This window comes from Acipenser ruthenus, unplaced genomic scaffold (genome assembly GCF_902713425.1).
Source record: "Acipenser ruthenus unplaced genomic scaffold, fAciRut3.2 maternal haplotype, whole genome shotgun sequence".
Classification (NCBI taxonomy): Eukaryota; Metazoa; Chordata; class Actinopteri; order Acipenseriformes; family Acipenseridae; genus Acipenser; species Acipenser ruthenus.
In genome coordinates, this window is record NW_026707395.1 from 227,206 (window position 1) to 246,091 (window position 18,886).

An 18,886-nucleotide genomic window follows, 5' to 3' on the forward strand; every position below is an offset into this window, starting at 1 on the left:
TATGTTTAGTGAGCTGGGGGTGATTCCTCCAAAATTTCCTTTTGTCCTCCACACATTTCAATTGTAAAATGTAATTACAAAAATGTAATGCCTGCAGCACTTGATATTCCCAGGTGGTCTCCCATCCAAGTACTAACTAAGCCCAACATTGCTTAGCTTCTGAGATCAGGCTTATTCAAGGTGGTGTGGCCGCAGGCGATTGCATTTCTGCTTTCATGACTTTTATGTTTAGTGAGCTGGGGGTGATTCCTCCAAAATTTCCTTTTGTCCTCCACACATTTCAATTGTAAAATGTAATGCCTGCAGCACTTGATATTCCCAGGTGGTCTCCCATCCAAGTACTAACCAAGCCCAACATTGCTTAGCTTCTGAGATCAGACGAGATCAGGCTTATTCAAGGTGGTGTGGCCGCAGGCGATTGCATTTCTGCTTTCATGACTTTTATGTTTAGTGAGCTGGGGGTGATTCCTCCAAAATTTCCTTTTGTCCTCCACACATTTCAATTGTAAAATGTAATGCCTGCAGCACTTGATATTCCCAGGTGGTCTCCCATCCAAGTACTAACCAAGCCCAACATTGCTTAGCTTCTGAGATCAGACGAGATCAGGCTTATTCAAGGTGGTGTGGCCGCAGGCGATTGCATTTCTGCTTTCATGACTTTTATGTTTAGTGAGCTGGGGGTGATTCCTCCAAAATTTCCTTTTGTCCTCCACACATTTCAATTGTAAAATGTAATTACAAAAATGTAATGCCTGCAGCACTTGATATTCCCAGGTGGTCTCCCATCCAAGTACTAACCAAGCCCAACATTGCTTAGCTTCTGAGATCAGACGAGATCAGGCTTATTCAAGGTGGTGTGGCCGCAGGCGATTGCATTTCTGCTTTCATGACTTTTATGTTTAGTGAGCTGGGGGTGATTCCTCCAAAATTTCCTTTTGTCCTCCACACATTTCAATTGTAAAATGTAATGCCTGCAGCACTTGATATTCCCAGGTGGTCTCCCATCCAAGTACTAACCAAGCCCAACATTGTTTAGCTTCTGAGATCAGACGAGATCAGGCTTATTCAAGGTGGTGTGGCCGCAGGCGATTGCATTTCTGCTTTCATGACTTTTATGTTTAGTGAGCTGGGGGTGATTCCTCCAAAATTTCCTTTTGTCCTCCACACATTTCAATTGTAAAATGTAATGCCTGCAGCACTTGATATTCCCAGGTGGTCTCCCATCCAAGTACTAACCAAGCCCAACATTGCTTAGCTTCTGAGATCAGGCTTATTCAAGGTGGTGTGGCCGCAGGCGATTGCATTTCTGCTTTCATGACTTTTATGTTTAGTGAGCTGGGGGTGATTCCTCCAAAATTTCCTTTTGTCCTCCACACATTTCAATTGTAAAATGTAATTACAAAAATGTAATGCCTGCAGCACTTGATATTCCCAGGTGGTCTCCCATCCAAGTACTAACCAAGCCCAACATTGCTTAGCTTCTGAGATCAGACGAGATCAGGCTTATTCAAGGTGGTGTGGCCGCAGGCGATTGCATTTCTGCTTTCATGACTTTTATGTTTAGTGAGCTGGGGGTGATTCCTCCAAAATTTCCTTTTGTCCTCCACACATTTCAATTGTAAAATGTAATTACAAAAATGTAATGCCTGCAGCACTTGATATTCCCAGGTGGTCTCCCATCCAAGTACTAACTAAGCCCAACATTGCTTAGCTTCTGAGATCAGGCTTATTCAAGGTGGTGTGGCCGCAGGCGATTGCATTTCTGCTTTCATGACTTTTATGTTTAGTGAGCTGGGGGTGATTCCTCCAAAATTTCCTTTTGTCCTCCACACATTTCAATTGTAAAATGTAATTACAAAAATGTAATGCCTGCAGCACTTGATATTCCCAGGTGGTCTCCCATCCAAGTACTAACCAAGCCCAACATTGCTTAGCTTCTGAGATCAGACGAGATCAGGCTTATTCAAGGTGGTGTGGCCGCAGGCGATTGCTGTTCTGCTTTCATGACTTTTATGTTTAGTGAGCTGGGGGTGATTCCTCCAAAATTTCCTTTTGTCCTCCACACATTTCAATTGTAAAATGTAATGCCTGCAGCACTTGATATTCCCAGGTGGTCTCCCATCCAAGTACTAACCAAGCCCAACATTGCTTAGCTTCTGAGATCAGACGAGATCAGGCTTATTCAAGGTGGTGTGGCCGCAGGCGATTGCATTTCTGCTTTCATGACTTTTATGTTTAGTGAGCTGGGGGTGATTCCTCCAAAATTTCCTTTTGTCCTCCACACATTTCAATTGTAAAATGTAATGCCTGCAGCACTTGATATTCCCAGGTGGTCTCCCATCCAAGTACTAACCAAGCCCAACATTGCTTAGCTTCTGAGATCAGACGAGATCAGGCTTATTCAAGGTGGTGTGGCCGCAGGCGATTGCATTTCTGCTTTCATGACTTTTATGTTTAGTGAGCTGGGGGTGATTCCTCCAAAATTTCCTTTTGTCCTCCACACATTTCAATTGTAAAATGTAATGCCTGCAGCACTTGATATTCCCAGGTGGTCTCCCATCCAAGTACTAACCAAGCCCAACATTGCTTAGCTTCTGAGATCAGACGAGATCAGGCTTATTCAAGGTGGTGTGGCCGCAGGCGATTGCATTTCTGCTTTCATGACTTTTATGTTTAGTGAGCTGGGGGTGATTCCTCCAAAATTTCCTTTTGTCCTCCACACATTTCAATTGTAAAATGTAATGCCTGCAGCACTTGATATTCCCAGGTGGTCTCCCATCCAAGTACTAACCAAGCCCAACATTGCTTAGCTTCTGAGATCAGACGAGATCAGGCTTATTCAAGGTGGTGTGGCCGCAGGCGATTGCATTTCTGCTTTCATGACTTTTATGTTTAGTGAGCTGGGGGTGATTCCTCCAAAATTTCCTTTTGTCCTCCACACATTTCAATTGTAAAATGTAATTACAAAAATGTAATGCCTGCAGCACTTGATATTCCCAGGTGGTCTCCCATCCAAGTACTAACCAAGCCCAACATTGCTTAGCTTCTGAGATCAGACGAGATCAGGCTTATTCAAGGTGGTGTGGCCGCAGGCGATTGCATTTCTGCTTTCATGACTTTTATGTTTAGTGAGCTGGGGGTGATTCCTCCAAAATTTCCTTTTGTCCTCCACACATTTCAATTGTAAAATGTAATGCCTGCAGCACTTGATATTCCCAGGTGGTCTCCCATCCAAGTACTAACCAAGCCCAACATTGCTTAGCTTCTGAGATCAGACGAGATCAGGCTTATTCAAGGTGGTGTGGCCGCAGGCGATTGCATTTCTGCTTTCATGACTTTTATGTTTAGTGAGCTGGGGGTGATTCCTCCAAAATTTCCTTTTGTCCTCCACACATTTCAATTGTAAAATGTAATTACAAAAATGTAATGCCTGCAGCACTTGATATTTCCAGGTGGTCTCCCATCCAAGTACTAACCAAGCCCAACATTGCTTAGCTTCTGAGATCAGACGAGATCAGGCTTATTCAAGGTGGTGTGGCCGCAGGCGATTGCATTTCTGCTTTCATGACTTTTATGTTTAGTGAGCTGGGGGTGATCCCTCCCAAATTTCCTTTTGTCCTCCACACATTTCAATTGTAAAATGTAATTACAAAAATGTAATGCCTGCAGCACTTGATATTCCCAGGTGGTCTCCCATCCAAGTACTAACCAAGCCCAACATTGCTTAGCTTCTGAGATCAGACGAGATCAGGCTTATTCAAGGTGGTGTGGCCGCAGGCGATTGCATTTCTGCTTTCATGACTTTTATGTTTAGTGAGCTGGGGGTGATTCCTCCCAAATTTCCTTTTGTCCTCCACACATTTCAATTGTAAAATGTAATGCCTGCAGCACTTGATATTCCCAGGTGGTCTCCCATCCAAGTACTAACCAAGCCCAACATTGCTTAGCTTCTGAGATCAGACGAGATCAGGCTTATTCAAGGTGGTGTGGCCGCAGGCGATTGCATTTCTGCTTTCATGACTTTTATGTTTAGTGAGCTGGGGGTGATTCCTCCAAAATTTCCTTTTGTCCTCCACACATTTCAATTGTAAAATGTAATTACAAAAATGTAATGCCTGCAGCACTTGATATTTCCAGGTGGTCTCCCATCCAAGTACTAACCAAGCCCAACATTGCTTAGCTTCTGAGATCAGACGAGATCAGGCTTATTCAAGGTGGTGTGGCCGCAGGCAATTGCATTTCTGCTTTCATGACTTTTATGTTTAGTGAGCTGGGGGTGATTCCTCCAAAATTTCCTTTTGTCCTCCACACATTTCAATTGTAAAATGTAATGCCTGCAGCACTTGATATTCCCAGGTGGTCTCCCATCCAAGTACTAACCAAGCCCAACATTGCTTAGCTTCTGAGATCAGACGAGATCAGGCTTATTCAAGGTGGTGTGGCCGCAGGCGATTGCATTTCTGCTTTCATGACTTTTATGTTTAGTGAGCTGGGGGTGATTCCTCCAAAATTTCCTTTTGTCCTCCACACATTTCAATTGTAAAATGTAATTACAAAAATGTAATGCCTGCAGCACTTGATATTTCCAGGTGGTCTCCCATCCAAGTACTAACCAAGCCCAACATTGCTTAGCTTCTGAGATCAGACGAGATCAGGCTTATTCAAGGTGGTGTGGCCGCAGGCGATTGCATTTCTGCTTTCATGACTTTTATGTTTAGTGAGCTGGGGGTGATTCCTCCAAAATTTCCTTTTGTCCTCCACACATTTCAATTGTAAAATGTAATTACAAAAATGTAATGCCTGCAGCACTTGATATTTCCAGGTGGTCTCCCATCCAAGTACTAACCAAGCCCAACATTGCTTAGCTTCTGAGATCAGACGAGATCAGGCTTATTCAAGGTGGTGTGGCCGCAGGCGATTGCATTTCTGCTTTCATGACTTTTATGTTTAGTGAGCTGGGGGTGATTCCTCCAAAATTTCCTTTTGTCCTCCACACATTTCAATTGTAAAATGTAATGCCTGCAGCACTTGATATTCCCAGGTGGTCTCCCATCCAAGTACTAACCAAGCCCAACATTGCTTAGCTTCTGAGATCAGACGAGATCAGGCTTATTCAAGGTGGTGTGGCCGCAGGCGATTGCATTTCTGCTTTCATGACTTTTATGTTTAGTGAGCTGGGGGTGATTCCTCCAAAATTTCCTTTTGTCCTCCACACATTTCAATTGTAAAATGTAATTACAAAAATGTAATGCCTGCAGCACTTGATATTTCCAGGTGGTCTCCCATCCAAGTACTAACCAAGCCCAACATTGCTTAGCTTCTGAGATCAGACGAGATCAGGCTTATTCAAGGTGGTGTGGCCGCAGGCGATTGCATTTCTGCTTTCATGACTTTTATGTTTAGTGAGCTGGGGGTGATTCCTCCAAAATTTCCTTTTGTCCTCCACACATTTCAATTGTAAAATGTAATGCCTGCAGCACTTGATATTCCCAGGTGGTCTCCCATCCAAGTACTAACCAAGCCCAACATTGCTTAGCTTCTGAGATCAGACGAGATCAGGCTTATTCAAGGTGGTGTGGCCGCAGGCGATTGCATTTCTGCTTTCATGACTTTTATGTTTAGTGAGCTGGGGGTGATTCCTCCAAAATTTCCTTTTGTCCTCCACACATTTCAATTGTAAAATGTAATGCCTGCAGCACTTGATATTCCCAGGTGGTCTCCCATCCAAGTACTAACCAAGCCCAACATTGCTTAGCTTCTGAGATCAGTCGAGATCAGGCTTATTCAAGGTGGTGTGGCCGCAGGCGATTGCATTTCTGCTTTCATGACTTTTATGTTTAGTGAGCTGGGGGTGATTCCTCCAAAATTTCCTTTTGTCCTCCACACATTTCAATTGTAAAATGTAATTACAAAAATGTAATGCCTGCAGCACTTGATATTTCCAGGTGGTCTCCCATCCAAGTACTAACCAAGCCCAACATTGCTTAGCTTCTGAGATCAGACGAGATCAGGCTTATTCAAGGTGGTGTGGCCGCAGGCGATTGCATTTCTGCTTTCATGACTTTTATGTTTAGTGAGCTGGGGGTGATTCCTCCAAAATTTCCTTTTGTCCTCCACACATTTCAATTGTAAAATGTAATTACAAAAATGTAATGCCTGCAGCACTTGATATTCCCAGGTGGTGTCCCATCCAAGTACTAACCAAGCCCAACATTGCTTAGCTTCTGAGATCAGATGAGATCAGGCTTATTCAAGGTGGTGTGGCCGCAGGCGATTGCATTTCTGCTTTCATGACTTTTATGTTTAGTGAGCTGGGGGTGATTCCTCCAAAATTTCCTTTTGTCCTCCACACATTTCAATTGTAAAATGTAATTACAAAAATGTAATGCCTGCAGCACTTGATATTCCCAGGTGGTCTCCCATCCAAGTACTAACCAAGCCCAACATTGCTTAGCTTCTGAGATCAGACGAGATCAGGCTTATTCAAGGTGGTGTGGCCGCAGGCGATTGCATTTCTGCTTTCATGACTTTTATGTTTAGTGAGCTGGGGGTGATTCCTCCAAAATTTCCTTTTGTCCTCCACACATTTCAATTGTAAAATGTAATGCCTGCAGCACTTGATATTCCCAGGTGGTCTCCCATCCAAGTACTAACCAAGCCCAACATTGCTTAGCTTCTGAGATCAGACGAGATCAGGCTTATTCAAGGTGGTGTGGCCGCAGGCGATTGCATTTCTGCTTTCATGACTTTTATGTTTAGTGAGCTGGGGGTGATTCCTCCAAAATTTCCTTTTGTCCTCCACACATTTCAATTGTAAAATGTAATGCCTGCAGCACTTGATATTCCCAGGTGGTCTCCCATCCAAGTACTAACCAAGCCCAACATTGCTTAGCTTCGGAGATCAGACGAGATCAGGCTTATTCAAGGTGGTGTGGCCGCAGGCGATTGCATTTCTGCTTTCATGACTTTTATGTTTAGTGAGCTGGGGGTGATTCCTCCAAAATTTCCTTTTGTCGTCCACACATTTCAATTGTAAAATGTAATTACAAAAATGTAATGCCTGCAGCACTTGATATTCCCAGGTGGTGTCCCATCCAAGTACTAACCAAGCCCAACATTGCTTAGCTTCTGAGATCAGATGAGATCAGGCTTATTCAAGGTGGTGTGGCCGCAGGCGATTGCATTTCTGCTTTCATGACTTTTATGTTTAGTGAGCTGGGGGTGATTCCTCCAAAATTTCCTTTTGTCCACACATTTCAATTGTAAAATGTAATTACAAAAATGTAATGCCTGCAGCACTTGATATTCCCAGGTGGTCTCCCATCCAAGTACTAACCAAGCCCAACATTGCTTAGCTTCTGAGATCAGACGAGATCAGGCTTATTCAAGGTGGTGTGGCCGCAGGCGATTGCATTTCTGCTTTCATGACTTTTATGTTTAGTGAGCTGGGGGTGATTCCTCCAAAATTTCCTTTTGTCCTCCACACATTTCAATTGTAAAATGTAATGCCTGCAGCACTTGATATTCCCAGGTGGTCTCCCATCCAAGTACTAACCAAGCCCAACATTGCTTAGCTTCTGAGATCAGGCTTATTCAAGGTGGTGTGGCCGCAGGCGATTGCATTTCTGCTTTCATGACTTTTATGTTTAGTGAGCTGGGGGTGATTCCTCCAAAATTTCCTTTTGTCCTCCACACATTTCAATTGTAAAATGTAATTACAAAAATGTAATGCCTGCAGCACTTGATATTCCCAGGTGGTCTCCCATCCAAGTACTAACCAAGCCCAACATTGCTTAGCTTCTGAGATCAGACGAGATCAGGCTTATTCAAGGTGGTGTGGCCGCAGGCGATTGCATTTCTGCTTTCATGACTTTTATGTTTAGTGAGCTGGGGGTGATTCCTCCAAAATTTCCTTTTGTCCTCCACACATTTCAATTGTAAAATGTAATGCCTGCAGCACTTGATATTCCCAGGTGGTCTCCCATCCAAGTACTAGCCAAGCCCAACATTGCTTAGCTTCTGAGATCAGACGAGATCAGGCTTATTCAAGGTGGTGTGGCCGCAGGCGATTGCATTTCTGCTTTCATGACTTTTATGTTTAGTGAGCTGGGGGTGATTCCTCCAAAATTTCCTTTTGTCCTCCACACATTTCAATTGTAAAATGTAATGCCTGCAGCACTTGATATTCCCAGGTGGTCTCCCATCCAAGTACTAACCAAGCCCAACATTGCTTAGCTTCGGAGATCAGACGAGATCAGGCTTATTCAAGGTGGTGTGGCCGCAGGCGATTGCTGTTCTGCTTTCATAACTTTTATGTTTAGTGAGCTGGGGGTGATTCCTCCCAAATTTCCTTTTGTCCTCCACACATTTCAATTGTAAAATGTAATGCCTGCAGCACTTGATATTCCCAGGTGGTCTCCCATCCAAGTACTAACCAAGCCCAACATTGCTTAGCTTCTGAGATCAGACGAGATCAGGCTTATTCAAGGTGGTGTGGCCGCAGGCGATTGCATTTCTGCTTTCATGACTTTTATGTTTAGTGAGCTGGGGGTGATTCCTCCAAAATTTCCTTTTGTCCTCCACACATTTCAATTGTAAAATGTAATGCCTGCAGCACTTGATATTCCCAGGTGGTCTCCCATCCAAGTACTAACCAAGCCCAACATTGCTTAGCTTCTGAGATCAGACGAGATCAGGCTTATTCAAGGTGGTGTGGCCGCAGGCGATTGCATTTCTGCTTTCATGACTTTTATGTTTAGTGAGCTGGGGGTGATTCCTCCAAAATTTCCTTTTGTCCTCCACACATTTCAATTGTAAAATGTAATGCCTGCAGCACTTGATATTCCCAGGTGGTCTCCCATCCAAGTACTAACCAAGCCCAACATTGCTTAGCTTCTGAGATCAGACGAGATCAGGCTTATTCAAGGTGGTGTGGCCGCAGGCGATTGCATTTCTGCTTTCATGACTTTTATGTTTAGTGAGCTGGGGGTGATTCCTCCAAAATTTCCTTTTGTCCTCCACACATTTCAATTGTAAAATGTAATTACAAAAATGTAATGCCTGCAGCACTTGATATTCCCAGGTGGTCTCCCATCCAAGTACTAACCAAACCCAACATTGCTTAGCTTCTGAGATCAGACGAGATCAGGCTTATTCAAGGTGGTGTGGCCGCAGGCGATTGCAGTTCTGCTTTCATGACTTTTATGTTTAGTGAGCTGGGGGTGATTCCTCCAAAATTTCCTTTTGTCCTCCACACATTTCAATTGTAAAATGTAATGCCTGCAGCACTTGATATTCCCAGGTGGTCTCCCATCCAAGTACTAACCAAGCCCAACATTGCTTAGCTTCTGAGATCAGGCTTATTCAAGGTGGTGTGGCCGCAGGCGATTGCATTTCTGCTTTCATGACTTTTATGTTTAGTGAGCTGGGGGTGATTCCTCCAAAATTTCCTTTTGTCCTCCACACATTTCAATTGTAAAATGTAATGCCTGCAGCACTTGATATTCCCAGGTGGTCTCCCATCCAAGTACTAACCAAGCCCAACATTGCTTAGCTTCTGAGATCAGACGAGATCAGGCTTATTCAAGGTGGTGTGGCCGCAGGAGATTGCTGTTCTGCTTTCATGACTTTTATGTTTAGTGAGCTGGGGGTGATTCCTCAAAAATTTCCTTTTGTCCTCCACACATTTCAATTGTAAAATGTAATGCCTGCAGCACTTGATATTCCCAGGTGGTCTCCCATCCAAGTACTAACCAAGCCCAACATTGCTTAGCTTCTGAGATCAGACGAGATCAGGCTTATTCAAGGTGGTGTGGCCGCAGGCGATTGCATTTCTGCTTTCATGACTTTTATGTTTAGTGAGCTGGGGGTGATTCCTCCAAAATTTCCTTTTGTCCTCCACACATTTCAATTGTAAAATGTAATTACAAAAATGTAATGCCTGCAGCACTTGATATTCCCAGGTGGTCTCCCATCCAAGTACTAACCAAACCCAACATTGCTTAGCTTCTGAGATCAGACGAGATCAGGCTTATTCAAGGTGGTGTGGCCGCAGGCGATTGCAGTTCTGCTTTCATGACTTTTATGTTTAGTGAGCTGGGGGTGATTCCTCCAAAATTTCCTTTTGTCCTCCACACATTTCAATTGTAAAATGTAATTACAAAAATGTAATGCCTGCAGCACTTGATATTCCCAGGTGGTCTCCCATCCAAGTACTAACCAAGCCCAACATTGCTTAGCTTCTGAGATCAGGCTTATTCAAGGTGGTGTGGCCGCAGGCGATTGCATTTCTGCTTTCATGACTTTTATGTTTAGTGAGCTGGGGGTGATTCCTCCAAAATTTCCTTTTGTCCTCCACACATTTCAATTGTAAAATGTAATGCCTGCAGCACTTGATATTCCCAGGTGGTCTCCCATCCAAGTACTAACCAAGCCCAACATTGTTTAGCTTCTGAGATCAGACGAGATCAGGCTTATTCAAGGTGGTGTGGCCGCAGGCGATTGCAGTTCTGCTTTCATGACTTTTATGTTTAGTGAGCTGGGGGTGATTCCTCCAAAATTTCCTTTTGTCCTCCACACATTTCAATTGTAAAATGTAATTACAAAAATGTAATGCCTGCAGCACTTGATATTCCCAGGTGGTCTCCCATCCAAGTACTAACCAAGCCCAACATTGCTTAGCTTCAGAGATCAGACGAGATCAGGCTTATTCAAGGTGGTGTGGCCGCAGGCGATTGCATTTCTGCTTTCATGACTTTTATGTTTAGTGAGCTGGGGGTGATTCCTCCAAAATTTCCTTTTGTCCTCCACACATTTCAATTGTAAAATGTAATTACAAAAATGTAATGCCTGCAGCACTTGATATTCCCAGGTGGTCTCCCATCCAAGTACTAACCAAACCCAACATTGCTTAGCTTCTGAGATCAGACGAGATCAGGCTTATTCAAGGTGGTGTGGCCGCAGGCGATTGCAGTTCTGCTTTCATGACTTTTATGTTTAGTGAGCTGGGGGTGATTCCTCCAAAATTTCCTTTTGTCCTCCACACATTTCAATTGTAAAATGTAATGCCTGCAGCACTTGATATTCCCAGGTGGTCTCCCATCCAAGTACTAACCAAGCCCAACATTGCTTAGCTTCTGAGATCAGACGAGATCAGGCTTATTCAAGGTGGTGTGGCCGCAGGCGATTGCATTTCTGCTTTCATGACTTTTATGTTTAGTGAGCTGGGGGTGATTCCTCCAAAATTTCCTTTTGTCCTCCACACATTTCAATTGTAAAATGTAATTACAAAAATGTAATGCCTGCAGCACTTGATATTCCCAGGTGGTCTCCCATCCAAGTACTAACCAAACCCAACATTGCTTAGCTTCTGAGATCAGACGAGATCAGGCTTATTCAAGGTGGTGTGGCCGCAGGCGATTGCAGTTCTGCTTTCATGACTTTTATGTTTAGTGAGCTGGGGGTGATTCCTCCAAAATTTCCTTTTGTCCTCCACACATTTCAATTGTAAAATGTAATGCCTGCAGCACTTGATATTCCCAGGTGGTCTCCCATCCAAGTACTAACCAAGCCCAACATTGCTTAGCTTCAGAGATCAGACGAGATCAGGCTTATTCAAGGTGGTGTGGCCGCAGGCGATTGCATTTCTGCTTTCATGACTTTTATGTTTAGTGAGCTGGGGGTGATTCCTCCAAAATTTCCTTTTGTCCTCCACACATTTCAATTGTAAAATGTAATGCCTGCAGCACTTGATATTCCCAGGTGGTCTCCCATCCAAGTACTAACCAAGCCCAACATTGCTTAGCTTCTGAGATCAGACGAGCTCAGGCTTATTCAAGGTGGTGTGGCCGCAGGCGATTGCATTTCTGCTTTCATGACTTTTATGTTTAGTGAGCTGGGGGTGATTCCTCCAAAATTTCCTTTTGTCCTCCACACATTTCAATTGTAAAATGTAATGCCTGCAGCACTTGATATTCCCAGGTGGTCTCCCATCCAAGTACTAACCAAGCCCAACATTGCTTAGCTTCTGAGATCAGACGAGATCAGGCTTATTCAAGGTGGTGTGGCCGCAGGCGATTGCATTTCTGCTTTCATGACTTTTATGTTTAGTGAGCTGGGGGTGATTCCTCCAAAATTTCCTTTTGTCCTCCACACATTTCAATTGTAAAATGTAATTACAAAAATGTAATGCCTGCAGCACTTGATATTCCCAGGTGGTCTCCCATCCAAGTACTAACCAAGCCCAACATTGCTTAGCTTCTGAGATCAGACGAGATCAGGCTTATTCAAGGTGGTGTGGCCGCAGGCGATTGCATTTCTGCTTTCATGACTTTTATGTTTAGTGAGCTGGGGGTGATTCCTCCAAAATTTCCTTTTGTCCTCCACACATTTCAATTGTAAAATGTAATGCCTGCAGCACTTGATATTCCCAGGTGGTCTCCCATCCAAGTACTAACCAAGCCCAACATTGCTTAGCTTCTGAGATCAGACGAGATCAGGCTTATTCAAGGTGGTGTGGCCGCAGGCGATTGCTGTTCTGCTTTCATGACTTTTATGTTTAGTGAGCTGGGGGTGATTCCTCCAAAATTTCCTTTTGTCCTCCACACATTTCAATTGTAAAATGTAATGCCTGCAGCACTTGATATTCCCAGGTGGTCTCCCATCCAAGTACTAACCAAGCCCAACATTGCTTAGCTTCTGAGATCAGACGAGATCAGGCTTATTCAAGGTGGTGTGGCCGCAGGCGATTGCATTTCTGCTTTCATGACTTTTATGTTTAGTGAGCTGGGGGTGATTCCTCCAAAATTTCCTTTTGTCCTCCACACATTTCAATTGTAAAATGTAATTACAAAAATGTAATGCCTGCAGCACTTGATATTCCCAGGTGGTCTCCCATCCAAGTACTAACCAAGCCCAACATTGCTTAGCTTCTGAGATCAGACGAGATCAGGCTTATTCAAGGTGGTGTGGCCGCAGGCGATTGCATTTCTGCTTTCATGACTTTTATGTTTAGTGAGCTGGGGGTGATTCCTCCAAAATTTCCTTTTGTCCTCCACACATTTCAATTGTAAAATGTAATGCCTGCAGCACTTGATATTCCCAGGTGGTCTCCCATCCAAGTACTAACCAAGCCCAACATTGCTTAGCTTCTGAGATCAGACGAGATCAGGCTTATTCAAGGTGGTGTGGCCGCAGGCGATTGCATTTCTGCTTTCATGACTTTTATGTTTAGTGAGCTGGGGGTGATTCCTCCAAAATTTCCTTTTGTCCTCCACACATTTCAATTGTAAAATGTAATTACAAAAATGTAATGCCTGCAGCACTTGATATTCCCAGGTGGTCTCCCATCCAAGTACTAACCAAGCCCAACATTGCTTAGCTTCTGAGATCAGACGAGATCAGGCTTATTCAAGGTGGTGTGGCCGCAGGCGATTGCATTTCTGCTTTCATGACTTTTATGTTTAGTGAGCTGGGGGTGATTCCTCCAAAATTTCCTTTTGTCCTCCACACATTTCAATTGTAAAATGTAATTACAAAAATGTAATGCCTGCAGCACTTGATATTCCCAGGTGGTCTCCCATCCAAGTACTAACCAAGCCCAACATTGCTTAGCTTCTGAGATCATACGAGATCAGGCTTATTCAAGGTGGTGTGGCCGCAGGCGATTGCATTTCTGCTTTCATGACTTTTATGTTTAGTGAGCTGGGGGTGATTCCTCCAAAATTTCCTTTTGTCCTCCACACATTTCAATTGTAAAATGTAATGCCTGCAGCACTTGATATTCCCAGGTGGTCTCCCATCCAAGTACTAACCAAGCCCAACATTGCTTAGCTTCTGAGATCAGACGAGATCAGGCTTATTCAAGGTGGTGTGGCCGCAGGCGATTGCATTTCTGCTTTCATGACTTTTATGTTTAGTGAGCTGGGGGTGATTCCTCCAAAATTTCCTTTTGTCCTCCACACATTTCAATTGTAAAATGTAATTACAAAAATGTAATGCCTGCAGCACTTGATATTCCCAGGTGGTCTCCCATCCAAGTACTAACCAAGCCCAACATTGCTTAGCTTCTGAGATCAGACGAGATCAGGCTTATTCAAGGTGGTGTGGCCGCAGGCGATTGCATTTCTGCTTTCATGACTTTTATGTTTAGTGAGCTGGGGGTGATTCCTCCAAAATTTCCTTTTGTCCTCCACACATTTCAATTGTAAAATGTAATTACAAAAATGTAATGCCTGCAGCACTTGATATTCCCAGGTGGTCTCCCATCCAAGTACTAACCAAGCCCAACATTGCTTAGCTTCTGAGATCAGACGAGATCAGGCTTATTCAAGGTGGTGTGGCCGCAGGCGATTGCATTTCTGCTTTCATGACTTTTATGTTTAGTGAGCTGGGGGTGATTCCTCCAAAATTTCCTTTTGTCCTCCACACATTTCAATTGTAAAATGTAATTACAAAAATGTAATGCCTGCAGCACTTGATATTCCCAGGTGGTCTCCCATCCAAGTACTAACCAAGCCCAACATTGCTTAGCTTCTGAGATCAGACGAGATCAGGCTTAGTCAAGGTGGTGTGGCCGCAGGCGATTGCATTTCTGCTTTCATGACTTTTATGTTTAGTGAGCTGGGGGTGATTCCTCAAAAATTTCCTTTTGTCCTCCACACATTTCAATTGTAAAATGTAATGCCTGCAGCACTTGATATTCCCAGGTGGTCTCCCATCCAAGTACTAACCAAGCCCAACATTGCTTAGCTTCTGAGATCAGACGAGATCAGGCTTATTCAAGGTGGTGTGGCCGCAGGCGATTGCTGTTCTGCTTTCATGACTTTTATGTTTAGTGAGCTGGGGGTGATTCCTCCAAAATTTCCTTTTGTCCTCCACACATTTCAATTGTAAAATGTAATTACAAAAATGTAATGCCTGCAGCACTTGATATTCCCAGGTGGTCTCCCATCCAAGTACTAACCAAGCCCAACATTGCTTAGCTTCTGAGATCAGACGAGATCAGGCTTATTCAAGGTGGTGTGGCCGCAGGCGATTGCATTTCTGCTTTCATGACTTTTATGTTTAGTGAGCTGGGGGTGATTCCTCCAAAATTTCCTTTTGTCCTCCACACATTTCAATTGTAAAATGTAATGCCTGCAGCACTTGATATTCCCAGGTGGTCTCCCATCCAAGTACTAACCAAGCCCAACATTGCTTAGCTTCTGAGATCAGACGAGATCAGGCTTATTCAAGGTGGTGTGGCCGCAGGCGATTGCAGTTCTGCTTTCATGACTTTTATGTTTAGTGAGCTGGGGGTGATTCCTCCAAAATTTCCTTTTGTCCTCCACACATTTCAATTGTAAAATGTAATTACAAAAATGTAATGCCTGCAGCACTTGATATTCCCAGGTGGTCTCCCATCCAAGTACTAACCAAACCCAACATTGCTTAGCTTCTGAGATCAGACGAGATCAGGCTTATTCAAGGTGGTGTGGCCGCAGGCGATTGCAGTTCTGCTTTCATGACTTTTATGTTTAGTGAGCTGGGGGTGATTCCTCCAAAATTTCCTTTTGTCCTCCACACATTTCAATTGTAAAATGTAATGCCTGCAGCACTTGATATTCCCAGGTGGTCTCCCATCCAAGTACTAACCAAGCCCAACATTGCTTAGCTTCTGAGATCAGACGAGATCAGGCTTATTCAAGGTGGTGTGGCCGCAGGCGATTGCATTTCTGCTTTCATGACTTTTATGTTTAGTGAGCTGGGGGTGATTCCTCCAAAATTTCCTTTTGTCCTCCACACATTTCAATTGTAAAATGTAATTACAAAAATGTAATGCCTGCAGCACTTGATATTCCCAGGTGGTCTCCCATCCAAGTACTAACCAAACCCAACATTGCTTAGCTTCTGAGATCAGACGAGATCAGGCTTATTCAAGGTGGTGTGGCCGCAGGCGATTGCAGTTCTGCTTTCATGACTTTTATGTTTAGTGAGCTGGGGGTGATTCCTCCAAAATTTCCTTTTATCCTCCACACATTTCAATTGTAAAATGTAATTACAAAAATGTAATGCCTGCAGCACTTGATATTCCCAGGTGGTCTCCCATCCAAGTACTAACCAAGCCCAACATTGCTTAGCTTCTGAGATCAGACGAGATCAGGCTTATTCAAGGTGGTGTGGCCGCAGGCGATTGCATTTCTGCTTTCATGACTTTTATGTTTAGTGAGCTGGGGGTGATTCCTCCAAAATTTCCTTTTGTCCTCCACACATTTCAATTGTAAAATGTAATTACAAAAATGTAATGCCTGCAGCACTTGATATTCCCAGGTGGTCTCCCATCCAAGTACTAACCAAGCCCAACATTGCTTAGCTTCTGAGATCAGACGAGATCAGGCTTATTCAAGGTGGTGTGGCCGCAGGCGATTGCATTTCTGCTTTCATGACTTTTATGTTTAGTGAGCTGGGGGTGATTCCTCCAAAATTTCCTTTTGTCCTCCACACATTTCAATTGTAAAATGTAATTACAAAAATGTAATGCCTGCAGCACTTGATATTCCCAGGTGGTCTCCCATCCAAGTACTAACCAAGCCCAACATTGCTTAGCTTCTGAGATCAGACGAGATCAGGCTTATTCAAGGTGGTGTGGCCGCAGGCGATTGCATTTCTGCTTTCATGACTTTTATGTTTAGTGAGCTGGGGGTGATTCCTCCAAAATTTCCTTTTGTCCTCCACACATTTCAATTGTAAAATGTAATGCCTGCAGCACTTGATATTCCCAGGTGGTCTCCCATCCAAGTACTAACCAAGCCCAACATTGCTTAGCTTCTGAGATCAGACGAGATCAGGCTTATTCAAGGTGGTGTGGCCGCAGGCGATTGCATTTCTGCTTTCATGACTTTTATGTTTAGTGAGCTGGGGGTGATTCCTCCAAAATTTCCTTTTGTCCTCCACACATTTCAATTGTAAAATGTAATTACAAAAATGTAATGCCTGCAGCACTTGATATTCCCAGGTGGTCTCCCATCCAAGTACTAACCAAGCCCAACATTGCTTAGCTTCTGAGATCAGACGAGATCAGGCTTATTCAAGGTGGTGTGGCCGCAGGCGATTGCATTTCTGCTTTCATGACTTTTATGTTTAGTGAGCTGGGGGTGATTCCTCCAAAATTTCCTTTTGTCCTCCACACATTTCAATTGTAAAATGTAATTACAAAAATGTAATGCCTGCAGCACTTGATATTCCCAGGTGGTCTCCCATCCAAGTACTAACCAAGCCCAACATTGCTTAGCTTCTGAGATCAGACGAGATCAGGCTTATTCAAGGTGGTGTGGCCGCAGGCGATTGCATTTCTGCTTTCATGACTTTTATGTTTAGTGAGCTGGGGGTGATTCCTCCAAAATGTCCTTTTGTCCTCCACACATTTCAATTGTAAAATGTAATTACAAAAATGTAATGCCTGCAGCACTTGATATTCCCAGGTGGTCTCCCATCCAAGTACTAACCAAGCCCAACATTGCTTAGCTTCTGAGATCAGACGAGATCAGGCTTATTCAAGGTGGTGTGGCCGCAGGCGATTGCATTTCTGCTTTCATGACTTTTATGTTTAGTGAGCTGGGGGTGATTCCTCCAAAATTTCCTTTTGTCCTCCACACATTTCAATTGTAAAATGTAATGCCTGCAGCACTTGATATTCCCAGGTGGTCTCCCATCCAAGTACTAACCAAGCCCAACATTGCTTAGCTTCTGAGATCAGACGAGATCAGGCTTATTCAAGGTGGTGTGGCCGCAGGCGATTGCTGTTCTGCTTTCATGACTTTTATGTTTAGTGAGCTGGGGGTGATTCCTCCAAAATTTCCTTTTGTCCTCCACACATTTCAATTGTAAAATGTAATGCCTGCAGCACTTGATATTCCCAGGTGGTCTCCCATCCAAGTACTAACCAAGCCCAACATTGCTTAGCTTCTGAGATCAGACGAGATCAGGCTTATTCAAGGTGGTGTGGCCGCAGGCGATTGCATTTCTGCTTTCATGACTTTTATGTTTAGTGAGCTGGGGGTGATTCCTCCAAAATTTCCTTTTGTCCTCCACACATTTCAATTGTAAAATGTAATGCCTGCAGCACTTGATATTCCCAGGTGGTCTCCCATCCAAGTACTAACCAAGCCCAACATTGCTTAGCTTCTGAGATCAGACGAGATCAGGCTTATTCAAGGTGGTGTGGCCGCAGGCGATTGCATTTCTGCTTTCATGACTTTTATGTTTAGTGAGCTGGGGGTGATTCCTCCAAAATTTCCTTTTGTCCTCCACACATTTCAATTGTAAAATGTAATGCCTGCAGCACTTGATATTCCCAGGTGGTCTCCCATCCAAGTACTAACCAAGCCCAACATTGCTTAGCTTCTGAGATCAGACGAGATCAGGCTTATTCAAGGTGGTGTGGCCGCAGGAGATTGCATTTCTGCTTTCATGACTTTTATGTTTAGTGAGCTGGGGGTGATTCCTCCAAAATTTCCTTTTGTCCTCCACACATTTCAATTGTAAAATGTAATGCCTGCAGCACTTGATATTCCCAGGTGGTCTCCCATCCAAGTACTAACCAAGCCCAACATTGCTTAGCTTCTGAGATCAGACGAGATCAGGCTTATTCAAGGTGGTGTGGCCGCAGGCGATTGCATTTCTGCTTTCATGACTTTTATGTTTAGTGAGCTGGGGGTGATTCCTCCAAAATTTCCTTTTGTCCTCCACACATTTCAATTGTAAAATGTAATGCCTGCAGCACTTGATATTCCCAGGTGGTCTCCCATCCAAGTACTAACCAAGCCCAACATTGCTTAGCTTCTGAGATCAGACGAGATCAGGCTTATTCAAGGTGGTGTGGCCGCAGGCGATTGCATTTCTGCTTTCA

At 43.8% G+C, this 18,886-nt stretch overlaps 78 non-coding genes and 6 pseudogenes across 78 annotated transcripts; all 84 read right to left on the reverse strand.

The window, feature by feature from the left end:
• Positions 1–88: 88 nt before the first annotated feature.
• On the reverse strand, positions 89–197 carry LOC131726834 (5S ribosomal RNA; annotated as a pseudogene).
• A 100-nt stretch (positions 198–297) lies between these two features.
• Positions 298–416, reverse strand: LOC131725557 (5S ribosomal RNA). The gene has a single exon (XR_009320736.1). It is a non-coding gene; the product is annotated as a 5S ribosomal RNA (ribosomal RNA).
• A 100-nt stretch (positions 417–516) lies between these two features.
• Positions 517–635, reverse strand: LOC131725558 (5S ribosomal RNA). The gene has a single exon (XR_009320737.1). It is a non-coding gene; the product is annotated as a 5S ribosomal RNA (ribosomal RNA).
• A 114-nt stretch (positions 636–749) lies between these two features.
• Positions 750–868, reverse strand: LOC131725559 (5S ribosomal RNA). Its single transcript, XR_009320738.1, has one exon. It is a non-coding gene; the product is annotated as a 5S ribosomal RNA (ribosomal RNA).
• Positions 869–968: 100 nt separating this feature from the next.
• On the reverse strand, positions 969–1,087 carry LOC131726149 (5S ribosomal RNA). The gene has a single exon (XR_009321332.1). It is a non-coding gene; the product is annotated as a 5S ribosomal RNA (ribosomal RNA).
• A 100-nt stretch (positions 1,088–1,187) lies between these two features.
• Positions 1,188–1,296, reverse strand: LOC131726675 (5S ribosomal RNA; annotated as a pseudogene).
• Positions 1,297–1,410: 114 nt separating this feature from the next.
• Positions 1,411–1,529, reverse strand: LOC131725560 (5S ribosomal RNA). Its single transcript, XR_009320739.1, has one exon. It is a non-coding gene; the product is annotated as a 5S ribosomal RNA (ribosomal RNA).
• Positions 1,530–1,643: 114 nt separating this feature from the next.
• LOC131726835 (5S ribosomal RNA) lies at positions 1,644–1,752 on the reverse strand (annotated as a pseudogene).
• Positions 1,753–1,866: 114 nt separating this feature from the next.
• On the reverse strand, positions 1,867–1,985 carry LOC131725561 (5S ribosomal RNA). Its single transcript, XR_009320740.1, has one exon. It is a non-coding gene; the product is annotated as a 5S ribosomal RNA (ribosomal RNA).
• Positions 1,986–2,085: 100 nt separating this feature from the next.
• LOC131725562 (5S ribosomal RNA) lies at positions 2,086–2,204 on the reverse strand. Its single transcript, XR_009320741.1, has one exon. It is a non-coding gene; the product is annotated as a 5S ribosomal RNA (ribosomal RNA).
• Positions 2,205–2,304: 100 nt separating this feature from the next.
• LOC131725563 (5S ribosomal RNA) lies at positions 2,305–2,423 on the reverse strand. Its single transcript, XR_009320742.1, has one exon. It is a non-coding gene; the product is annotated as a 5S ribosomal RNA (ribosomal RNA).
• A 100-nt stretch (positions 2,424–2,523) lies between these two features.
• LOC131725564 (5S ribosomal RNA) lies at positions 2,524–2,642 on the reverse strand. The gene has a single exon (XR_009320743.1). It is a non-coding gene; the product is annotated as a 5S ribosomal RNA (ribosomal RNA).
• Positions 2,643–2,742: 100 nt separating this feature from the next.
• On the reverse strand, positions 2,743–2,861 carry LOC131725565 (5S ribosomal RNA). Its single transcript, XR_009320744.1, has one exon. It is a non-coding gene; the product is annotated as a 5S ribosomal RNA (ribosomal RNA).
• Positions 2,862–2,975: 114 nt separating this feature from the next.
• LOC131725567 (5S ribosomal RNA) lies at positions 2,976–3,094 on the reverse strand. Its single transcript, XR_009320746.1, has one exon. It is a non-coding gene; the product is annotated as a 5S ribosomal RNA (ribosomal RNA).
• A 100-nt stretch (positions 3,095–3,194) lies between these two features.
• LOC131725568 (5S ribosomal RNA) lies at positions 3,195–3,313 on the reverse strand. The gene has a single exon (XR_009320747.1). It is a non-coding gene; the product is annotated as a 5S ribosomal RNA (ribosomal RNA).
• A 114-nt stretch (positions 3,314–3,427) lies between these two features.
• LOC131726296 (5S ribosomal RNA) lies at positions 3,428–3,546 on the reverse strand. Its single transcript, XR_009321482.1, has one exon. It is a non-coding gene; the product is annotated as a 5S ribosomal RNA (ribosomal RNA).
• A 114-nt stretch (positions 3,547–3,660) lies between these two features.
• LOC131725569 (5S ribosomal RNA) lies at positions 3,661–3,779 on the reverse strand. The gene has a single exon (XR_009320748.1). It is a non-coding gene; the product is annotated as a 5S ribosomal RNA (ribosomal RNA).
• A 100-nt stretch (positions 3,780–3,879) lies between these two features.
• LOC131725570 (5S ribosomal RNA) lies at positions 3,880–3,998 on the reverse strand. The gene has a single exon (XR_009320749.1). It is a non-coding gene; the product is annotated as a 5S ribosomal RNA (ribosomal RNA).
• Positions 3,999–4,112: 114 nt separating this feature from the next.
• LOC131726297 (5S ribosomal RNA) lies at positions 4,113–4,231 on the reverse strand. Its single transcript, XR_009321483.1, has one exon. It is a non-coding gene; the product is annotated as a 5S ribosomal RNA (ribosomal RNA).
• A 100-nt stretch (positions 4,232–4,331) lies between these two features.
• LOC131725571 (5S ribosomal RNA) lies at positions 4,332–4,450 on the reverse strand. The gene has a single exon (XR_009320750.1). It is a non-coding gene; the product is annotated as a 5S ribosomal RNA (ribosomal RNA).
• Positions 4,451–4,564: 114 nt separating this feature from the next.
• Positions 4,565–4,683, reverse strand: LOC131726298 (5S ribosomal RNA). Its single transcript, XR_009321484.1, has one exon. It is a non-coding gene; the product is annotated as a 5S ribosomal RNA (ribosomal RNA).
• Positions 4,684–4,797: 114 nt separating this feature from the next.
• Positions 4,798–4,916, reverse strand: LOC131726299 (5S ribosomal RNA). The gene has a single exon (XR_009321485.1). It is a non-coding gene; the product is annotated as a 5S ribosomal RNA (ribosomal RNA).
• Positions 4,917–5,016: 100 nt separating this feature from the next.
• On the reverse strand, positions 5,017–5,135 carry LOC131725572 (5S ribosomal RNA). The gene has a single exon (XR_009320751.1). It is a non-coding gene; the product is annotated as a 5S ribosomal RNA (ribosomal RNA).
• Positions 5,136–5,249: 114 nt separating this feature from the next.
• LOC131726301 (5S ribosomal RNA) lies at positions 5,250–5,368 on the reverse strand. Its single transcript, XR_009321487.1, has one exon. It is a non-coding gene; the product is annotated as a 5S ribosomal RNA (ribosomal RNA).
• Positions 5,369–5,468: 100 nt separating this feature from the next.
• LOC131725573 (5S ribosomal RNA) lies at positions 5,469–5,587 on the reverse strand. Its single transcript, XR_009320752.1, has one exon. It is a non-coding gene; the product is annotated as a 5S ribosomal RNA (ribosomal RNA).
• A 100-nt stretch (positions 5,588–5,687) lies between these two features.
• LOC131726280 (5S ribosomal RNA) lies at positions 5,688–5,806 on the reverse strand. The gene has a single exon (XR_009321464.1). It is a non-coding gene; the product is annotated as a 5S ribosomal RNA (ribosomal RNA).
• Positions 5,807–5,920: 114 nt separating this feature from the next.
• LOC131726302 (5S ribosomal RNA) lies at positions 5,921–6,039 on the reverse strand. The gene has a single exon (XR_009321488.1). It is a non-coding gene; the product is annotated as a 5S ribosomal RNA (ribosomal RNA).
• Positions 6,040–6,153: 114 nt separating this feature from the next.
• On the reverse strand, positions 6,154–6,272 carry LOC131726134 (5S ribosomal RNA). Its single transcript, XR_009321317.1, has one exon. It is a non-coding gene; the product is annotated as a 5S ribosomal RNA (ribosomal RNA).
• Positions 6,273–6,386: 114 nt separating this feature from the next.
• On the reverse strand, positions 6,387–6,505 carry LOC131725574 (5S ribosomal RNA). The gene has a single exon (XR_009320753.1). It is a non-coding gene; the product is annotated as a 5S ribosomal RNA (ribosomal RNA).
• A 100-nt stretch (positions 6,506–6,605) lies between these two features.
• LOC131725575 (5S ribosomal RNA) lies at positions 6,606–6,724 on the reverse strand. Its single transcript, XR_009320754.1, has one exon. It is a non-coding gene; the product is annotated as a 5S ribosomal RNA (ribosomal RNA).
• A 100-nt stretch (positions 6,725–6,824) lies between these two features.
• LOC131726320 (5S ribosomal RNA) lies at positions 6,825–6,943 on the reverse strand. Its single transcript, XR_009321506.1, has one exon. It is a non-coding gene; the product is annotated as a 5S ribosomal RNA (ribosomal RNA).
• A 114-nt stretch (positions 6,944–7,057) lies between these two features.
• On the reverse strand, positions 7,058–7,176 carry LOC131726135 (5S ribosomal RNA). Its single transcript, XR_009321318.1, has one exon. It is a non-coding gene; the product is annotated as a 5S ribosomal RNA (ribosomal RNA).
• A 111-nt stretch (positions 7,177–7,287) lies between these two features.
• LOC131725576 (5S ribosomal RNA) lies at positions 7,288–7,406 on the reverse strand. The gene has a single exon (XR_009320755.1). It is a non-coding gene; the product is annotated as a 5S ribosomal RNA (ribosomal RNA).
• A 100-nt stretch (positions 7,407–7,506) lies between these two features.
• On the reverse strand, positions 7,507–7,615 carry LOC131726676 (5S ribosomal RNA; annotated as a pseudogene).
• Positions 7,616–7,729: 114 nt separating this feature from the next.
• On the reverse strand, positions 7,730–7,848 carry LOC131725578 (5S ribosomal RNA). The gene has a single exon (XR_009320757.1). It is a non-coding gene; the product is annotated as a 5S ribosomal RNA (ribosomal RNA).
• A 100-nt stretch (positions 7,849–7,948) lies between these two features.
• Positions 7,949–8,067, reverse strand: LOC131726104 (5S ribosomal RNA). The gene has a single exon (XR_009321287.1). It is a non-coding gene; the product is annotated as a 5S ribosomal RNA (ribosomal RNA).
• A 100-nt stretch (positions 8,068–8,167) lies between these two features.
• Positions 8,168–8,286, reverse strand: LOC131726321 (5S ribosomal RNA). The gene has a single exon (XR_009321507.1). It is a non-coding gene; the product is annotated as a 5S ribosomal RNA (ribosomal RNA).
• A 100-nt stretch (positions 8,287–8,386) lies between these two features.
• LOC131725579 (5S ribosomal RNA) lies at positions 8,387–8,505 on the reverse strand. Its single transcript, XR_009320758.1, has one exon. It is a non-coding gene; the product is annotated as a 5S ribosomal RNA (ribosomal RNA).
• Positions 8,506–8,605: 100 nt separating this feature from the next.
• On the reverse strand, positions 8,606–8,724 carry LOC131725580 (5S ribosomal RNA). Its single transcript, XR_009320759.1, has one exon. It is a non-coding gene; the product is annotated as a 5S ribosomal RNA (ribosomal RNA).
• A 100-nt stretch (positions 8,725–8,824) lies between these two features.
• On the reverse strand, positions 8,825–8,943 carry LOC131725581 (5S ribosomal RNA). The gene has a single exon (XR_009320760.1). It is a non-coding gene; the product is annotated as a 5S ribosomal RNA (ribosomal RNA).
• Positions 8,944–9,057: 114 nt separating this feature from the next.
• On the reverse strand, positions 9,058–9,176 carry LOC131726257 (5S ribosomal RNA). The gene has a single exon (XR_009321440.1). It is a non-coding gene; the product is annotated as a 5S ribosomal RNA (ribosomal RNA).
• A 100-nt stretch (positions 9,177–9,276) lies between these two features.
• LOC131726677 (5S ribosomal RNA) lies at positions 9,277–9,385 on the reverse strand (annotated as a pseudogene).
• A 100-nt stretch (positions 9,386–9,485) lies between these two features.
• On the reverse strand, positions 9,486–9,604 carry LOC131726193 (5S ribosomal RNA). The gene has a single exon (XR_009321375.1). It is a non-coding gene; the product is annotated as a 5S ribosomal RNA (ribosomal RNA).
• A 100-nt stretch (positions 9,605–9,704) lies between these two features.
• Positions 9,705–9,823, reverse strand: LOC131725582 (5S ribosomal RNA). Its single transcript, XR_009320761.1, has one exon. It is a non-coding gene; the product is annotated as a 5S ribosomal RNA (ribosomal RNA).
• A 114-nt stretch (positions 9,824–9,937) lies between these two features.
• On the reverse strand, positions 9,938–10,056 carry LOC131726258 (5S ribosomal RNA). Its single transcript, XR_009321441.1, has one exon. It is a non-coding gene; the product is annotated as a 5S ribosomal RNA (ribosomal RNA).
• Positions 10,057–10,170: 114 nt separating this feature from the next.
• Positions 10,171–10,279, reverse strand: LOC131726678 (5S ribosomal RNA; annotated as a pseudogene).
• Positions 10,280–10,379: 100 nt separating this feature from the next.
• On the reverse strand, positions 10,380–10,498 carry LOC131726150 (5S ribosomal RNA). The gene has a single exon (XR_009321333.1). It is a non-coding gene; the product is annotated as a 5S ribosomal RNA (ribosomal RNA).
• Positions 10,499–10,612: 114 nt separating this feature from the next.
• On the reverse strand, positions 10,613–10,731 carry LOC131726232 (5S ribosomal RNA). The gene has a single exon (XR_009321415.1). It is a non-coding gene; the product is annotated as a 5S ribosomal RNA (ribosomal RNA).
• A 114-nt stretch (positions 10,732–10,845) lies between these two features.
• LOC131726259 (5S ribosomal RNA) lies at positions 10,846–10,964 on the reverse strand. Its single transcript, XR_009321442.1, has one exon. It is a non-coding gene; the product is annotated as a 5S ribosomal RNA (ribosomal RNA).
• Positions 10,965–11,064: 100 nt separating this feature from the next.
• On the reverse strand, positions 11,065–11,183 carry LOC131725583 (5S ribosomal RNA). Its single transcript, XR_009320762.1, has one exon. It is a non-coding gene; the product is annotated as a 5S ribosomal RNA (ribosomal RNA).
• A 114-nt stretch (positions 11,184–11,297) lies between these two features.
• On the reverse strand, positions 11,298–11,416 carry LOC131726260 (5S ribosomal RNA). Its single transcript, XR_009321443.1, has one exon. It is a non-coding gene; the product is annotated as a 5S ribosomal RNA (ribosomal RNA).
• Positions 11,417–11,516: 100 nt separating this feature from the next.
• Positions 11,517–11,635, reverse strand: LOC131726233 (5S ribosomal RNA). Its single transcript, XR_009321416.1, has one exon. It is a non-coding gene; the product is annotated as a 5S ribosomal RNA (ribosomal RNA).
• A 100-nt stretch (positions 11,636–11,735) lies between these two features.
• LOC131726372 (5S ribosomal RNA) lies at positions 11,736–11,854 on the reverse strand. Its single transcript, XR_009321561.1, has one exon. It is a non-coding gene; the product is annotated as a 5S ribosomal RNA (ribosomal RNA).
• A 100-nt stretch (positions 11,855–11,954) lies between these two features.
• On the reverse strand, positions 11,955–12,073 carry LOC131725584 (5S ribosomal RNA). The gene has a single exon (XR_009320763.1). It is a non-coding gene; the product is annotated as a 5S ribosomal RNA (ribosomal RNA).
• A 114-nt stretch (positions 12,074–12,187) lies between these two features.
• Positions 12,188–12,306, reverse strand: LOC131725585 (5S ribosomal RNA). The gene has a single exon (XR_009320764.1). It is a non-coding gene; the product is annotated as a 5S ribosomal RNA (ribosomal RNA).
• A 100-nt stretch (positions 12,307–12,406) lies between these two features.
• On the reverse strand, positions 12,407–12,525 carry LOC131725586 (5S ribosomal RNA). Its single transcript, XR_009320765.1, has one exon. It is a non-coding gene; the product is annotated as a 5S ribosomal RNA (ribosomal RNA).
• A 100-nt stretch (positions 12,526–12,625) lies between these two features.
• On the reverse strand, positions 12,626–12,744 carry LOC131725587 (5S ribosomal RNA). Its single transcript, XR_009320766.1, has one exon. It is a non-coding gene; the product is annotated as a 5S ribosomal RNA (ribosomal RNA).
• A 114-nt stretch (positions 12,745–12,858) lies between these two features.
• Positions 12,859–12,977, reverse strand: LOC131725589 (5S ribosomal RNA). The gene has a single exon (XR_009320768.1). It is a non-coding gene; the product is annotated as a 5S ribosomal RNA (ribosomal RNA).
• A 100-nt stretch (positions 12,978–13,077) lies between these two features.
• On the reverse strand, positions 13,078–13,196 carry LOC131725590 (5S ribosomal RNA). The gene has a single exon (XR_009320769.1). It is a non-coding gene; the product is annotated as a 5S ribosomal RNA (ribosomal RNA).
• Positions 13,197–13,310: 114 nt separating this feature from the next.
• Positions 13,311–13,429, reverse strand: LOC131725591 (5S ribosomal RNA). Its single transcript, XR_009320770.1, has one exon. It is a non-coding gene; the product is annotated as a 5S ribosomal RNA (ribosomal RNA).
• Positions 13,430–13,543: 114 nt separating this feature from the next.
• Positions 13,544–13,662, reverse strand: LOC131726177 (5S ribosomal RNA). Its single transcript, XR_009321359.1, has one exon. It is a non-coding gene; the product is annotated as a 5S ribosomal RNA (ribosomal RNA).
• Positions 13,663–13,762: 100 nt separating this feature from the next.
• LOC131725592 (5S ribosomal RNA) lies at positions 13,763–13,881 on the reverse strand. Its single transcript, XR_009320771.1, has one exon. It is a non-coding gene; the product is annotated as a 5S ribosomal RNA (ribosomal RNA).
• A 114-nt stretch (positions 13,882–13,995) lies between these two features.
• LOC131725593 (5S ribosomal RNA) lies at positions 13,996–14,114 on the reverse strand. Its single transcript, XR_009320772.1, has one exon. It is a non-coding gene; the product is annotated as a 5S ribosomal RNA (ribosomal RNA).
• Positions 14,115–14,228: 114 nt separating this feature from the next.
• Positions 14,229–14,347, reverse strand: LOC131725594 (5S ribosomal RNA). Its single transcript, XR_009320773.1, has one exon. It is a non-coding gene; the product is annotated as a 5S ribosomal RNA (ribosomal RNA).
• Positions 14,348–14,461: 114 nt separating this feature from the next.
• Positions 14,462–14,580, reverse strand: LOC131726164 (5S ribosomal RNA). The gene has a single exon (XR_009321346.1). It is a non-coding gene; the product is annotated as a 5S ribosomal RNA (ribosomal RNA).
• A 100-nt stretch (positions 14,581–14,680) lies between these two features.
• Positions 14,681–14,799, reverse strand: LOC131725595 (5S ribosomal RNA). Its single transcript, XR_009320774.1, has one exon. It is a non-coding gene; the product is annotated as a 5S ribosomal RNA (ribosomal RNA).
• A 114-nt stretch (positions 14,800–14,913) lies between these two features.
• On the reverse strand, positions 14,914–15,032 carry LOC131725596 (5S ribosomal RNA). The gene has a single exon (XR_009320775.1). It is a non-coding gene; the product is annotated as a 5S ribosomal RNA (ribosomal RNA).
• Positions 15,033–15,132: 100 nt separating this feature from the next.
• LOC131725597 (5S ribosomal RNA) lies at positions 15,133–15,251 on the reverse strand. The gene has a single exon (XR_009320776.1). It is a non-coding gene; the product is annotated as a 5S ribosomal RNA (ribosomal RNA).
• A 114-nt stretch (positions 15,252–15,365) lies between these two features.
• Positions 15,366–15,484, reverse strand: LOC131726261 (5S ribosomal RNA). Its single transcript, XR_009321444.1, has one exon. It is a non-coding gene; the product is annotated as a 5S ribosomal RNA (ribosomal RNA).
• A 100-nt stretch (positions 15,485–15,584) lies between these two features.
• On the reverse strand, positions 15,585–15,703 carry LOC131725598 (5S ribosomal RNA). The gene has a single exon (XR_009320777.1). It is a non-coding gene; the product is annotated as a 5S ribosomal RNA (ribosomal RNA).
• Positions 15,704–15,817: 114 nt separating this feature from the next.
• LOC131726262 (5S ribosomal RNA) lies at positions 15,818–15,936 on the reverse strand. Its single transcript, XR_009321445.1, has one exon. It is a non-coding gene; the product is annotated as a 5S ribosomal RNA (ribosomal RNA).
• Positions 15,937–16,050: 114 nt separating this feature from the next.
• On the reverse strand, positions 16,051–16,169 carry LOC131725600 (5S ribosomal RNA). The gene has a single exon (XR_009320779.1). It is a non-coding gene; the product is annotated as a 5S ribosomal RNA (ribosomal RNA).
• A 114-nt stretch (positions 16,170–16,283) lies between these two features.
• Positions 16,284–16,402, reverse strand: LOC131725601 (5S ribosomal RNA). Its single transcript, XR_009320780.1, has one exon. It is a non-coding gene; the product is annotated as a 5S ribosomal RNA (ribosomal RNA).
• A 114-nt stretch (positions 16,403–16,516) lies between these two features.
• Positions 16,517–16,635, reverse strand: LOC131725602 (5S ribosomal RNA). The gene has a single exon (XR_009320781.1). It is a non-coding gene; the product is annotated as a 5S ribosomal RNA (ribosomal RNA).
• Positions 16,636–16,735: 100 nt separating this feature from the next.
• On the reverse strand, positions 16,736–16,854 carry LOC131725603 (5S ribosomal RNA). Its single transcript, XR_009320782.1, has one exon. It is a non-coding gene; the product is annotated as a 5S ribosomal RNA (ribosomal RNA).
• A 114-nt stretch (positions 16,855–16,968) lies between these two features.
• LOC131725604 (5S ribosomal RNA) lies at positions 16,969–17,087 on the reverse strand. The gene has a single exon (XR_009320783.1). It is a non-coding gene; the product is annotated as a 5S ribosomal RNA (ribosomal RNA).
• Positions 17,088–17,201: 114 nt separating this feature from the next.
• LOC131725605 (5S ribosomal RNA) lies at positions 17,202–17,320 on the reverse strand. The gene has a single exon (XR_009320784.1). It is a non-coding gene; the product is annotated as a 5S ribosomal RNA (ribosomal RNA).
• A 114-nt stretch (positions 17,321–17,434) lies between these two features.
• On the reverse strand, positions 17,435–17,553 carry LOC131725606 (5S ribosomal RNA). Its single transcript, XR_009320785.1, has one exon. It is a non-coding gene; the product is annotated as a 5S ribosomal RNA (ribosomal RNA).
• A 100-nt stretch (positions 17,554–17,653) lies between these two features.
• LOC131725607 (5S ribosomal RNA) lies at positions 17,654–17,772 on the reverse strand. The gene has a single exon (XR_009320786.1). It is a non-coding gene; the product is annotated as a 5S ribosomal RNA (ribosomal RNA).
• A 100-nt stretch (positions 17,773–17,872) lies between these two features.
• Positions 17,873–17,991, reverse strand: LOC131725608 (5S ribosomal RNA). Its single transcript, XR_009320787.1, has one exon. It is a non-coding gene; the product is annotated as a 5S ribosomal RNA (ribosomal RNA).
• A 100-nt stretch (positions 17,992–18,091) lies between these two features.
• Positions 18,092–18,210, reverse strand: LOC131725609 (5S ribosomal RNA). Its single transcript, XR_009320788.1, has one exon. It is a non-coding gene; the product is annotated as a 5S ribosomal RNA (ribosomal RNA).
• Positions 18,211–18,310: 100 nt separating this feature from the next.
• Positions 18,311–18,429, reverse strand: LOC131726194 (5S ribosomal RNA). The gene has a single exon (XR_009321377.1). It is a non-coding gene; the product is annotated as a 5S ribosomal RNA (ribosomal RNA).
• Positions 18,430–18,529: 100 nt separating this feature from the next.
• On the reverse strand, positions 18,530–18,648 carry LOC131725611 (5S ribosomal RNA). The gene has a single exon (XR_009320790.1). It is a non-coding gene; the product is annotated as a 5S ribosomal RNA (ribosomal RNA).
• A 100-nt stretch (positions 18,649–18,748) lies between these two features.
• Positions 18,749–18,867, reverse strand: LOC131725612 (5S ribosomal RNA). Its single transcript, XR_009320791.1, has one exon. It is a non-coding gene; the product is annotated as a 5S ribosomal RNA (ribosomal RNA).
• Between the last annotated feature and the right edge of the window lie 19 nt (positions 18,868–18,886).